Below are 13,729 nucleotides of genomic sequence, written 5' to 3'. Positions count from 1 at the left end.
ACATTACACTGTGCCAACACAGCTCCTCGTCCACAGTGCTGGAAAAAAAGGACAAAATAATTATACATTGTACATCTTATACACCGGATTCACAACTTTTAACTCAATGTATCAATGAGTGAATTGTGAAGTATTGAGTTGTATGTGAACTGAATGGTCAGACATGGGGTCATGTGTGACCACATTGATCAAGTATGGCGTCATGTGTGTACACAATAAACATAAACATTTTATTCTGGCAAAAGTACATACATACATACATACATACATACATACATACATACATACATACATACATACATACATACATACATACATACATACATACATACATACATACATTCAGGATACAAGCAGACTGTTGGAGTGATGGACAGCCAGGTACAGAGAGGAAATGTATTCCTGTACCCCGAGGTTTCGCGGAAGATGCACAATGGCAACGCCGCGTTTGTTGTTGTAGTCGTAATGGATTAGATTATGAATGAATATGCGAACGTGCACAGTGGCAACGCCGCGTTTGTTGTTGTTGTTGTAGTAATGGATTAGATTATGAATGAATATGCGAACGTGCACAATGGCAACGCCGCGTTTGTTGTTTCAGTAATGGATTAGATTATAAGTGAATATGCACTTTGTAACGACATGTCTCATTGGTCAAAACACCACACACCTGTTTATATAATTCACACTATTATCGAAAGGAAAATTGTGTAGAGCAGTGAATAAAAATTAATATATGTAGATTGAAAAAGGTGAGATAGCTCTAATTTGGTGCTTAAGAGTTTATTGGCTTTTTATGTAAAGGATATAACGTATGATAATCTTAAGTATTTAAGAGAACGTTTTTCAAGTTAAAAGTGGTTTGCAAACATTTATATTTGGGATTATAGTTGATATATTACAAGTATTGGTCTCAAGAACTAATTACACATTAATATTTGCCAATGTTAATATAATTCTTTGCCAATGCTTTGCTACCACCCTTGGGGCAATGTCTGCTACTTTAAGCGCATCTGGTATCTCCCCCCCGTGTCCAAGCTCTTCCTCCACACTATACTGAGTGCCTGTGCTACTGGCACTTTGCATTTCTTTATAAATATTGAATTCCATGAGTCTGGACCCGGGGCCGGGTGCATAGGCATATTGTCCATTTCTCTTTCAAAATCTGTCACGCTCGTGTTGATATCAGTTATATTTACAGGGGTTTGGATATCACTCATAAAGAAGTTGTCCGGATCTTCCACTTTCATACTGAATATCGGGGTGCTAAACATGTCCTCATCCTGCTTTTTTAGGATTTCACTAATTTCTTTGTCATCCTCAGTGTATGAACCTTCACTAGGACGAATAGGTCCAATACTGGCAGTGGTTTTTGCTTTTGATATAGCATATGGGAAGAAATATTTTGGGTTTTTCTTTATTTCTTGAATTGCTTTCTGTTCTAGGTGCCTTTCTTCAATCTGATATGAATGATTCAGTCTCTGTTCGATTTCTTCAATTTCCCTGTTTAAATTATTCCTTCTTTGTATGGAAAGTCATCTGCTTCAGCATTTCTGATAACTTTTTTCTTCTCTTGTAATGTCGTCTGCGTTCTCTTTCTATATTGGACCTCTTTCTGGCTTTCCTCAAAGGAACATGTTTCAGACAGACTTCATATGCTTCAAAAGTCAGTTTTTCTATTCATTGTGTAGGATTTTTATTACTTAAAACATTTTCCCACTGAATGTTTGTAAGTTCCCGGTTTATTTTCTCCCAGTCTATCCTTTTATTATTAAAATTGAATTTATTGAATAGCCCTTCTCGCTTGTTGTTTCTCTTGGGCCTACTACCGTTATTAATGTTAGTTTGCGCTTCAATGAGCTTGTGGTCCGAGTACGTAGTGTCTGAGACAGTAATGTCTTTGATTAGCTCCTCATTGTTCGTGAATATCAGATCCAGCGTGTTCTCGTTCCCAGTTGGTTCTGTAATCTGCTGACTGAGCGAGAATTTGTCACAGATTCTCAGTTGTTCTCTGACCTGTGGTTGGTTTTCCAGGTTGATTTCCTGCTATAATGTTATTGTTTACTACTCTCCATTGTAAACTGGGTAGATTGAAGTCTCCAAGGAAGATAATATCTGGTACCGGGTTTGCTAGGTTATCAAGGATATTCTCTATTTTGTGGATCTGTTCAGTGTATTCCTCAACTGTTGCATCTGGCGGATTGTATATTAGAATAATAATTACATTTATATTCTCTACCTTAATTCCAAGTACCTCTACCACCTCATTAGATGAGCTCAGGAGCTCTGTGCATGCCAGCTCCTCTTTAATATACAGACCAACTCCTCCACTTGACCTAATTACTCTGTCACATCTGTATAGATTATAATTTGGGATCCAGATCTCACTATCCATGTGGTCTTTGGCGTGAGTTTCTGTAAATGCACCAAATATTGAGGTCAATTCTATTTGAAGGCCATTTATGAACTTAACTTTATTTCTTGACTTTGACTTTAGGCCTTGTATGTTTGCAGATATTAATGATTTCCCACATTGTCGCTGGCTGCTCTGTGGTGTTGTTGATGGCTGCTCTGTGGTGTTGTTGATGGCTGCTCTGTGGTGTTGTTGATGGCACCTCTGTGGTGTTGTTGATGGCAGCTCTGTGGTGTTGCTGCTGGCTGCTCTGTGGTGTTGCTGCTGGCTGCTCTGTGGTGTTGTTGATGGCTGCTCTGTGGTGTTGCTGCTGGCAGCTCTGTGGTGTTGTTGATGGCAGCTCTGTGGTGTTGCTGCTGGCTGCTCTGTGGTGTTGCTGATGGCAGCTCTGTGGTGTTGTTGATGGCTGCTCTGTGGTGTTGCTGCTGGCAGCTCTGTGGTGTTGTTGATGGCTGCTCTGTGGTGTTGCTGCTGGCAGCTCTGTGGTGTTGTTGATGGCAGCTCTGTGGTGTTGCTGCTGGCTGCTCTGTGGTGTTGCTGATGGCAGCTCTGTGGTGTTGTTGATGGCTGCTCTGTGGTGTTGTTGATGGCAGCTCTGTGGTGTTGCTGATGGCTGCTCTGTGGTGTTGTTGATGGCTGCTCTGTGGTGTTGTTGATGGCTGCTCTGTGGTGTTGCTGCTGGCTGCTCTGTGGTGTTGTTGATGGCAGCTCTGTGGTGTTGCTGATGGCAGCTCTGTGGTGTTGCTGATGGCTGCTCTGTGGTGTTGCTGATGGCTGCTCTGTGGTGTTGTTGATGGCTGCTCTGTGGTGTTGCTGATGGCAGCTCTGTGGTGTTGCTGATGGCAGCTCTGTGGTGTTGCTGATGGCTGCTCTGTGGTGTTGCTGATGGCTGCTCTGTGGTGTTGCTGATGGCAGCTCTGTGGTGTTGCTGGTGGCACCTCTGTGGTGTTGCTGGTGGCACCTCTGTGGTGTTGCTGGTGGCAGCTCTGTGGTGTTGTTGATGGCTGCTCTGTGGTGTTGTTGATGGCTGCTCTGTGGTGTTGCTGATGGCAGCTCTGTGGTGTTGCTGATGGCAGCTCTGTGGTGTTGCTGATGGCTGCTCTGTGGTGTTGCTGATGGCAGCTCTGTGGTGTTGCTGATGGCTGCTCTGTGGTGTTGCTGATGGCACCTCTGTGGTGTTGGTGATGGCTGCTCTGTGGTGTTGCTGATGGCTGCTCTGTGGTGTTGCTGATTGCAGCTCTGTGGTGTTGCTGATGGCAGCTCTGTGGTGTTGTTGATGGCTGCTCTGTGGTGTTGCTGATGGCAGCTCTGTGGTGTTGCTGATGGCAGCTCTGTGGTGTTGCTGATGGCTGCTCTGTGGTGTTGCTGATGGCAGCTCTGTGGTGTTGCTGGTGGCACCTCTGTGGTGTTGCTGGTGGCACCTCTGTGGTGTTGCTGGTGGCAGCTCTGTGGTGTTGTTGATGGCTGCTCTGTGGTGTTGTTGATGGCTGCTCTGTGGTGTTGCTGATGGCAGCTCTGTGGTGTTGCTGATGGCAGCTCTGTGGTGTTGCTGATGGCTGCTCTGTGGTGTTGCTGATGGCAGCTCTGTGGTGTTGCTGATGGCTGCTCTGTGGTGTTGCTGATGGCAGCTCTGTGGTGTTGCTGCTGGCTGCTCTGTGGTGTTGGTGATGGCAGCTCTGTGGTGTTGCTGATGGCAGCTCTGTGGTGTTGCTGCTGGCTGCTCTGTGGTGTTGGTGATGGCAGCTCTGTGGTGTTGCTGATGGCAGCTCTGTGGTGTTGCTGATGGCTGCTCTGTGGTGTTGCTGATGGCAGCTCTGTGGTGTTGCTGATGGCTGCTCTGTGGTGTTGCTGATGGCAGCTCTGTGGTGTTGCTGATGGCTGCTCTGTGGTGTTGCTGATGGCTGCTCTGTGGTGTTGCTGATGGCTGCTCTGTGGTGTTGCTGATGGCAGCTCTGTGGTGTTGCTGATGGCAGCTCTGTGTTGTTGCTGATGGCAGCTCTGTGGTGTTGCTGATGGCAGCTCTGTGGTGTTGCTGATGGCAGCTCTGTGGTGTTGCTGATGGCAGCTCTGTGGTGTTGCTGATGGCAGCTCTGTGGTGTTGCTGATGGCACCTCTGTGGTGTCCTGTTACTGCCCTCTGGGGAGGGTGTCTTCAGTAAGGGAGACGAGTGTTGTCTGGGACAGTGGTGGTGGTGTTCTTGTAACCTATGTTATGTAGACGAGTTTGGGTGTAAGACTCAAAGAGTACAGTGGGTTTTTATGTTTATTTAATATAGTCTTGGTTACAGAGGTCGGTTGTTGGAGATGTAGTGACGTGTGGTGACAGGTGAGACGAGCCTGGAGCAGGGGGCTGAGTCAGGCCAGGGGTAGAGAGCTCCGATCTCGGGAGTGTGTAGAGCTCCAATGTGAGGTGAGAGCGTGGAGCTTGAATGTAGGGCGAGAACATAGAGCTCGAATGCGGGCCTTGAGCATGGAGCTCAAATGCGGGAGGGATTGTAGAGCTTAAATGCGAGAGCGTGGATCTGGAATGGATAAGGAGAGGTGGAATGTGTAGTAGGGCGAGTATGTGGGTGTGTGAGGAGGCTGTAGTGTCTACACTGCTCCAGTGCTACAGTGTTACTGGTCAATGTCGACCTCGGGTGTCTGAAGATGGCCACTATCTCTACACCATCTATAATACTTCAATGTGTCCGGGGACAGGCAGCCACTTTATACATACACTGTGGCTTATATCGAGGTCCCCGCCAAGGGTCCAATACGGACGCAACCCCACAACAACCTGACTAACACACAGAAATCACAATAGCGTGATGCATCAAATGAACAAATCCACATGGGCCGTGACGAGGGTTCGAACCTACGTCCGAGAGGATCCCAGACGCTGCCTTAATCGACTGAGATACGACATGGTTAAAAGAATTGCAACCGGGACCATGGGTACCCGTGTACCTACTTACTGCTAAGGGCATGAGGTGCTACGAAATGTGCCCAACCATTTCTATCCCGGCCGGGATTCGAACCTGGAACTCTGGACTGTGAGTCCAGCAGGACCCCAGGCGTACTACTGGAGTTGGAGTGATGAGGGAGGACCGATTGATTGATTGATGAAGATTAAGCCACCGAAGAGGTGGCACGGGCATGAATAGCCCGTAAGAGGTGGCCCTTTTGAGCCATTACCAGTATCAAGAACTGATACTGGAGATCTGTGGAGGTGCGACTGCACCCTGCGTGACGGGAGATGTCTCCTGTGGAGGGAGGACCTGGTGTCGTGGGCTTATATTACAAGATTCCTCACTCACCAAGTGGACCAACGTCTTCCAGGTTACCTCTCGCCCCGCCTCGTAGCTCCTCTTCCCTTGACAAGAATATAGTCATTGTAATTACCACATATAGCATTAGTGTAGAACTTCTTGCAATGTGGAATTCTTGGCGATTGGTTATGTGGAGTTAACAGGCACATCTAACGACCTGCGTCGAAACGTTCAAGAATTTGGAACGATTACATTATTACTCTTAATATAATTGTTACATTCTAATTGCTGCTTCATGTTGAGTAATTAGTGGTGAGAAGTAAGAATCCCCCGGTACAGATGCTGTAAGTGGCGCGTTTCCTCAAATGTTGAGTAGTTCAAAGTAATTATCAAAAGAAGGCACCAAACCGGGAAGTCTATGTAGCACCAACAAATGTGCGGAGTAATCAGAGGGCGCTAAATATCACCAAGGATGCCAACACGAGAACAGAAACACATAAGGCGAATGATATCAAAATTATCCGATTCACCAAGAATTCTATCGAGGGACAGGTGACCGTGAGGGACGGTCGGAAAGCAAGACACACGCTCGTCCTGGAAGTCAGGACATTCAACAAGGATATGCACGACTGTAAGAGGGACAATGCAATTTGGACAATATGGAGCAAGGCGGCGCTCCATTAAGTGACCGTGAGTTAAGCGAGTATGGCCAATACGCAACCTTGCCAGAGTATTTCCTCATCGCCGGTTACGGTGGCAGGAGGAAGGCCACGAGAACACACTACGCTTAAGAGTACGCAGTTTGTTACCAACAACTCTGCCAACGGGCAAGGATGGAGGAAGGAATAACTGGGTAAAGGTCGGAATAAGGAATACCTTTATGGGAGATGGGACAAGTGTGGATAGCTTCTCTAGCGGCAGCATCCACACGCTCATTTAAAGTGACACCAACATGGCTGGGAACCCAGCAAAACTCTACCGACTTAAATTTACTGGAGATAAGAAACAGCCAATGCTGAATCTCGATGACCACCAGGTGAACAGGATTAAAGGACCCCAAAGCCATGAGGGCACTACGAGAGTCAACTATCACCACAAAGGAGGATTGACAACGAGAAAGCAGAAGACGAAGAGCATGGAGAATAGCATAAAGTTCTGCTGTAAAGATGCTAGCCTCCGGAGGAAGGCGACACATATAAGTGTGGTCAGGAAAAACAACAGAGTAGCCCACACCGTCCGCAGACTTAGACCCATCAGTGAAGATGGAAACTGAGCGGGAGTGTGAAGAAAAGTGCTCAAGGAAAAGGTGTTTCAGAACTGTAGGAGGGGTAAAAGCTTTAGTGATGCGGGTCAGGGATTTGCAATATTGAGGAAGGGAGACCCTCCACAGGGGCAAGGATGGAACAACACGAAGAGAAATATTAGTAATACTAACCGAAAGAGAATGTTGCAGGCGAGACAACCGGACAGAAAGAGGGAGGTGGTGAAGGGAAACAGGAACTACATGAGGGAGAAAAGTCAAAGCATGACACAGGCGAGAGTGAGAGTGTTGTAAGGACCGCGCAAGGTAGCGTAGACAGTAGCGATCACGGCGGTCCTGGAGAGACAGGAAGCCAGTGTCAACATACAAACTGAGGGCGGGAGTGGAACGAAAGGCAACAGAGCTGAGGCGCAACCTAGTATGGTGCAAAGGATCAAGATGGTGAAGAGTAGGAGAAGCAGACGAGTAAGCAGGGCAACCATAATCGAGTTTAGACAGTATGAGAGAGGAATGTAAAGAGAGGAGCGTGCGCCTATCTGCCCCCCAAGAAGTATGGGACAGAACCTTAAATAGGTTAAAGGCCTTTGTGCATTCAACACGGAGGTAAGAGATATGTGATGACCAAGACAAATGAGTGTCAAAGATTAACCCCAAAAGTTTCACGGAATCCCTGTACACAAGGGGATGACCATAAAGCGACAGAGAGACGAAGGACGACATGCTATCGAGTAGAAGTCATAGCACAAGTCTTAGTTACAGAGAACTTGAAGCCATGATTGGTGGCCCAAGACGACACAGCATCAATCGCAAGTTGAAGCCGCCGTTGAAGGAGAGGCGAATCATCCCCTCGACAACAAAGAGTAAGATCGTCGACATAAAGAGCGGAGAAGATGCCAGAAGGAAGGGAGGAAAGACGACCATTGAGGGCAACCAGAAAAAGAGTAGTGCTCAAAACACTACCCTGGGGCACACCTTCATACTGCCGAAAAGAGGCAGAGAGAGTGGCACCAAGCCTGACTCGAAAGGTACGACGAGAGAGGAAGCTTCGGAGGAAGAGAGGGAAATTACCACGAAGGCCAAAACAACAAAGTTGGGACAGAATATGATATCTCCAAGTCGTGTCATAAATCTTTTCCAGGTCAAAAAGGACGGCAACAAAGGAGGTCTTCGCAGCAAAAGCAGTATGAATATAGACCTCCAAGTTCACCAGGACATCTGTCGTGCTGCGGCACTTGCGAAAACCAAATTGAGAAGGAGAGAGGTGGTGATGGTGTTCCAGGAACCACATCAGACGAACATTTACCATACGCTCAAAGAGTTTGCAAACACAACTCGTGAGGGCAATAGGGCGGAAGTCCTTAGGGGATGTCCCCGAGAGACCCTGGTTTCCGAATAGGAAGTACAACTGCATCCAGCCAGTCCTCAGGGACAGACGACGACTCCCAGACCTGGTTATACAGACTCAGTAAATACTGAGACGTGCACGGAGGGAGATGGCGAAGCATCTCATAATGAATGTCATCCGAGCCCGCTGCCGTAGAACCTCAGAGGGCCAGGGCAGACTGAAGTTCAGAGAGAGAGAAGGGACCTTCAAGTCAAAGGTTCTTTTAACTACTCGTAAGATTTTTGTTTTTCCCGCAGGAGTCACTTGTGGTTCAAGTGTGAGTGACTTGGTGGTCCTAACTCCTATGTCCTTTTGTTTATCAATCTGGGCAGTTTCTTTCACCCTGATGCCCCTGATCACCTAGCAGTAAATAGATACCTGGGAATTAGACAGCTGCTACGGGCTGCTTCCTGGGGGTGTGTAACAAAAAGGAGGCCTGGTCGAGGACCGGGCCGCGGGGACGCTAAGCCCCGAAATCATTTCAAGATAACCTGTAATGCCAAGAATTCTTCTGTAATGGAAAGCATTTGCGCGTGCATTACCGGGAACTGGAGTGTAGAGGTATACCGGGAACTGGAGTGTAGAGGTATACCGGGAACTGGGGTGTAGAGATATACCGGGAACTGGGGTGTAGAGATATACCGGGAACTGGGGTGTAGAGATATACCGGGAACTGGGGTGTAGAGATATACCGGGAACTGGGGTGTAGAGGTATACCGGGAACTGGGGTGTAGAGGTATACCGGGAACTGGGGTGTAGAGATATACCGGGAACTGGGGTGTAGAGATATACCGGGAACTGGGGTGTAGAGATATACCGGGAACTGGGGTGTAGAGATATACCGGGAACTGGGGTGATGCTGAGGGTGTAGCAATACCTTGGGAGCTGGAGTGATGGTAGGGGTGGTAACAATACGGGGGGGGGGAGGAAAGAGGGGGGGGGTGTTGAAATAGCCTAAGCTGCTCTATCCCTTTGGAATGTACTTTTGTCTTGTCTCAATACACATACTTAAACTTGGTAACAATACCGTGGAAGGTCGGGTGTAGGAGTACCATGGGAGCTGGGGTGACACTACCCACTGCACCAACCAAACTGGGCGGTCATCATGCCCAGTTCCCTCAGTTATAGACTATCAAGTCAATTATTGCCGGACACGCCCGGCTGGGGCCAGTGGCGCCAACCTGAGGGCCATTCACGGGGTAACTAAAGCATGTATGAGATATATTTACGTGAGTTTACCTGAATTTATGGCCCTCTTTCTAGAGGCCAGGAGAGGACAGGAGGCCGATGTCTTTACAAACGTCCTCGTTTTTTCCTGAGAATGTTTTCCAACTAGATTTGAACTACAATAATGTCTTCACATTTAGAGCTTGGGCGGGTAGACGCTTCCACACGTTAACACTATAGGTAAACAAGCATCTCCTATATTCTTTCTGTCCAACATTGTGGCTTGTTTAGCTTGAACAAGTTGCTGTTACAACTTGTTGTTGCCTCTTATATGTGTTACAGCTGGCCTTGTAAAGAAGTGGTCTGGATTAATATCCTCATCTAGTTTAGTATTTTAAGTTTCGATGATATAAGCCTCGTCATGTCTAGTGTGTGATGTTGCTGGTCCTGCGGCCCGCCACCGCTCATGTTCACACCTCATAATGACGCACCTCAATATTACACACACAAACACAACCCACAAATTTTCAAATTAATAATTGACGAGACTTGATAATTCAATTTCTTTCTTTATTATGCACCCCATACCCATCCCGTGGGCGGTGGTGTAAAGGATTACAGAGGCACATAATCGGTTCAGGAACTGAACTCTCTAGTTCGTTTAGCTAAGCAAATAACAATTTTTGACTCTAGTTACAAAATTATTAATGTTATATATACATGAACACATTCTCATACATACATGTACATATACATATATATACGTATACATATATACATACACATATTTAATCACCCAAACAAATATACACATCAATAATCTTTTGTGTCACAAGTGATCAACAAGAGGCTCACAACAGTCACTATACAAGGCACTTTACATCTATGGTGAGTCACACAGTTACTAGTCTTGCTGCACACCCACCCAACTGGGCGGCAGCTTTACAGTCATGTGCTCCACACCCACCCAACTGGGCGGCAGCTTTACAGTCATGTGCTCCACACCCACCCAACTGGGCGGCAGCTTTACAGTCATGTGCTCCACACCCACCCAACTGGGCGGCAGCTTTACAGTCATGTGCTACACACCCACCCAACTGGGCGGCAGCTTTAGTCATGTGCTCCACACCCACCCAACTGGGCGGCAGCTTTACAGTCATGTGCTCCACACCCACCCAACTGGGCGGCAGCTTTACAGTCATGTGCATGCATTACCTACAGTAAGCAAATTTTGGATACTTCGCTAAAATTTCGGGCAGCACATCATTATAAATGAAGTACTTACACATTTCTTGGACACTATTGATGGTGTTATCTCTAAATTCCGCGATTTTTCACATTCCATTATATAATGACGCAAAGTATGCGAATAGTTCTGCTGACAGAGTTTACATTTAGTCAAATCTACATCAGCAGATGTTACAAATTCCCAGAGGTACTTGTAGCCGAGCCTAAGCCTAGCAGTGGTAACATCTAGAAGTCTGCTAACATTATTGGATGACCTATAGACGTGCGGTTCTTCCTGCATAATAGAATGATGATAGATGGAGTAACTGGTGTGAATTTCCCTTTACCTCAAGTCTCCGAAATTTAGTTGATGTTCCTGGGATATTGCTGCCCTCAGGCTGCTCAAAGGCAGTCCAAGTAGGTAATCAATTCCCTCTTTACGAGCAAAAGTCTTGGCTAGCTCATCAGTTCTATCATGCATTCGGAGACCAATATGGGAAGGAATCCACAGGAGACAAACTCTGACTCCATCATTGATTATTTCACTATATCTGTGTCTAGCTTCAGAGATAAGCACGTCACAGTTATGCCTTGGGGAGCTGAGGGCAATCAAGGATGACAAGGAGTCACTTACAATTAGCGTGTCAACTTTGGATTCATATACGCGCTCGAGTGCAAGGATTATGGCAACCAATTCTGTTTGGAGAGTGGAGGACCAGTTACTTAGACGCGCTCCACACTCATGGGAGAAGGAACCATCTCTCCCTGTCACAACTGCACTTCCAGCTGCACCATAGGACTGATGCAAGGATCCATCAGTGTAAATAATCTGGGAAAGAGAACGCTCTCTGACTAAAGCATCAATTTGACTTAAGGCATTGTACTTGATGAATTGATAAAACGTCATCAATTCTTCATTTTCAGATTTGTGGGTTGGGTGTCTTAACTGTTCCTGTTATGAGATTAGACTTAGTTCCTGGGTTGATTTTTGCCGCTTTACGTTCTGCTCTCCCAAGGCAGATATATCCTTCCGAAGATGAGGTCTCCATGCTTGGGTAAAGTACTGTGGTCCAGGTGGGAGTGCACCAGAGATTTGTACAACGACTTTCATTTCTTTGACAATTCATAGGAACCGGTTGACTTTTTTTTTACTGCAGTTCCCACTTGTTGCACAACTTTCAAACAACTAATCACAACTTGATTAGCGGATTCTTCAACAATCTGCTGCATGGTAACGTTGCTGACTTGATAGTTGTGATGTGCATTGTTATGACCCCATATGCAAGGTGTCGCATTTTTCAATATTAAAGACCATTTGCCAGTCTTCCGACCATTTATTGAGTTTATATGGATCTGTTTGTAAGGGCTCAACATCACTTTTGCTTCTTAATTTAACAGAGATCTTAGAATCATCTGAAAACTTAATAACATGGTTTGTACTATTCTCATCTGTGTCATTGTTGTACATAACAGAAAGGGTTGGCCACTTCCAAGACAAGATGGAACTTTGCAGTACCTCACTCACTACATTGCTCCCGTCACAATCATTTCCATTTAAGACGACCCTTTGCTTTCGTTGCTTTATCCGTGAAAATGACAACGTTAATGAATTTACATAATTTTTTTCATACGGCTCTCTAAGGCTCCAAGAAGCATTTTGCAATTCCTTTCTCATTCCTTGATAGTCACCTCAAAGGTGGTCAAACGAGTCATCATCCTGGACCTTTACATAGAGTTCTAGAATTATATTCCATCTAGAGATATAATGATCACATGTTAGCACAAGATCTAGAATATTGTTACATTTGGGTGGGCCATCATTGATTAAAAGGTTAAAAACTTACTTTCCTTCTGTTTATGTAAGATTCACCCAGTCTATGGCCTTGTAGTTAAAATTCCCTATTACAGCATATGTGTGCTTCAGTTGCTGCCTTGATTACATTATGAATGTATGAAACTTCCTCAGCCAGTCCTGTGTTCAGTCTGTAACATACATAGTATACTCCCTCTATCAGTTTGCTACCATTTTAAGGGTGAAATGACCAGTGAGTGAAATGACTATTCTCTTCCAGGATCAATTATTTTTAGTTTTATTCCTCCGAAGGACCCCAACTTTAGTTCACCTTTCCCAATTCAGGGAAAGGTGAGGTATAGAAACTACCTAAAAGGGAAAGGGAAAGGTTTAGAAACTACCTAAAGTGGGTAGTTGATCCTACCTACTGTAGGTAGTAGAGTCTGAAGAGTGGTGAAAACTTGATCAATTTTATACAGGTGACATTAACTCTACTAGCAAATCTGCATGTGCACTATTTTTGGGCCTAAGGCATGATATTGAATTAATTTATGTTATGTTACATTGTATCTGAATATTGCAGCAGTCACATAGGCTTGTATAGGTTAAATAGGGGTTCACTTCGTGGCCATAAATACTGTAGCTTCTTGAGATGATTTCGGGGCTTAGTGTCCTTGTGGCCCGGTCCTCGACCAGGCCTCCTTTTTGTTACACACCCCCCAGGAAGCAGCCCACAACAGCTGTCTAACTCCCTGGTACCTATTTACTGCTAGATAAACAGATGCATCAGGGTGAAAGAAACTCTGCCCATTTGTTTCTGCCTCCACTGGGGATCGCACCCGGAACCTCAGGACTACGAATCCCGAGCACTGTCCACTAAGCTGTCAGCCCCCCCCCCACCCCCACCATTTCATATACATATACTGTACAGTATATTCTTTATAATACCAGTAACAAATTCCTTTACTCTGTGTCATTGTATCAAGTATGACTTCATCATCAAAGGTAAAACCAAAAAGTAACTAATTTCATCCTCATGATTTCCTTCCTTGTGCTTCAAACTCACACTGTACTTTGTGCTACCTACTCCCCAATTTTAGCATTTAAGATATGCAACTTCACCAGTGTAATTACTTCAATCAATTTATATTGTAGTTATTATCGCTAATTATTATCACTGCAAACCACCTCAAGTCCATCATCACCCAGCAAAAATCTGCTATCAGAATAATATC

At 45.6% G+C, this 13,729-nt stretch overlaps 1 protein-coding gene across 1 annotated transcript in view; it reads left to right on the top strand.

Annotated features, from left to right (window-relative positions):
- The window catches only part of LOC123775142 (eEF1A lysine and N-terminal methyltransferase), a 54,467-nt gene that overhangs the window by 856 nt on the left and 39,882 nt on the right, over positions 1 to 13,729 (top strand). The window lies entirely within an intron of this gene.

Source organism: Procambarus clarkii, chromosome 92, assembly GCF_040958095.1.
Source record: "Procambarus clarkii isolate CNS0578487 chromosome 92, FALCON_Pclarkii_2.0, whole genome shotgun sequence".
Taxonomy (NCBI): Eukaryota; Metazoa; Arthropoda; class Malacostraca; order Decapoda; family Cambaridae; genus Procambarus; species Procambarus clarkii.
Note: the sequence above shows the minus strand (reverse complement) of the source record. Positions and strands in the feature narration are given on the sequence as shown.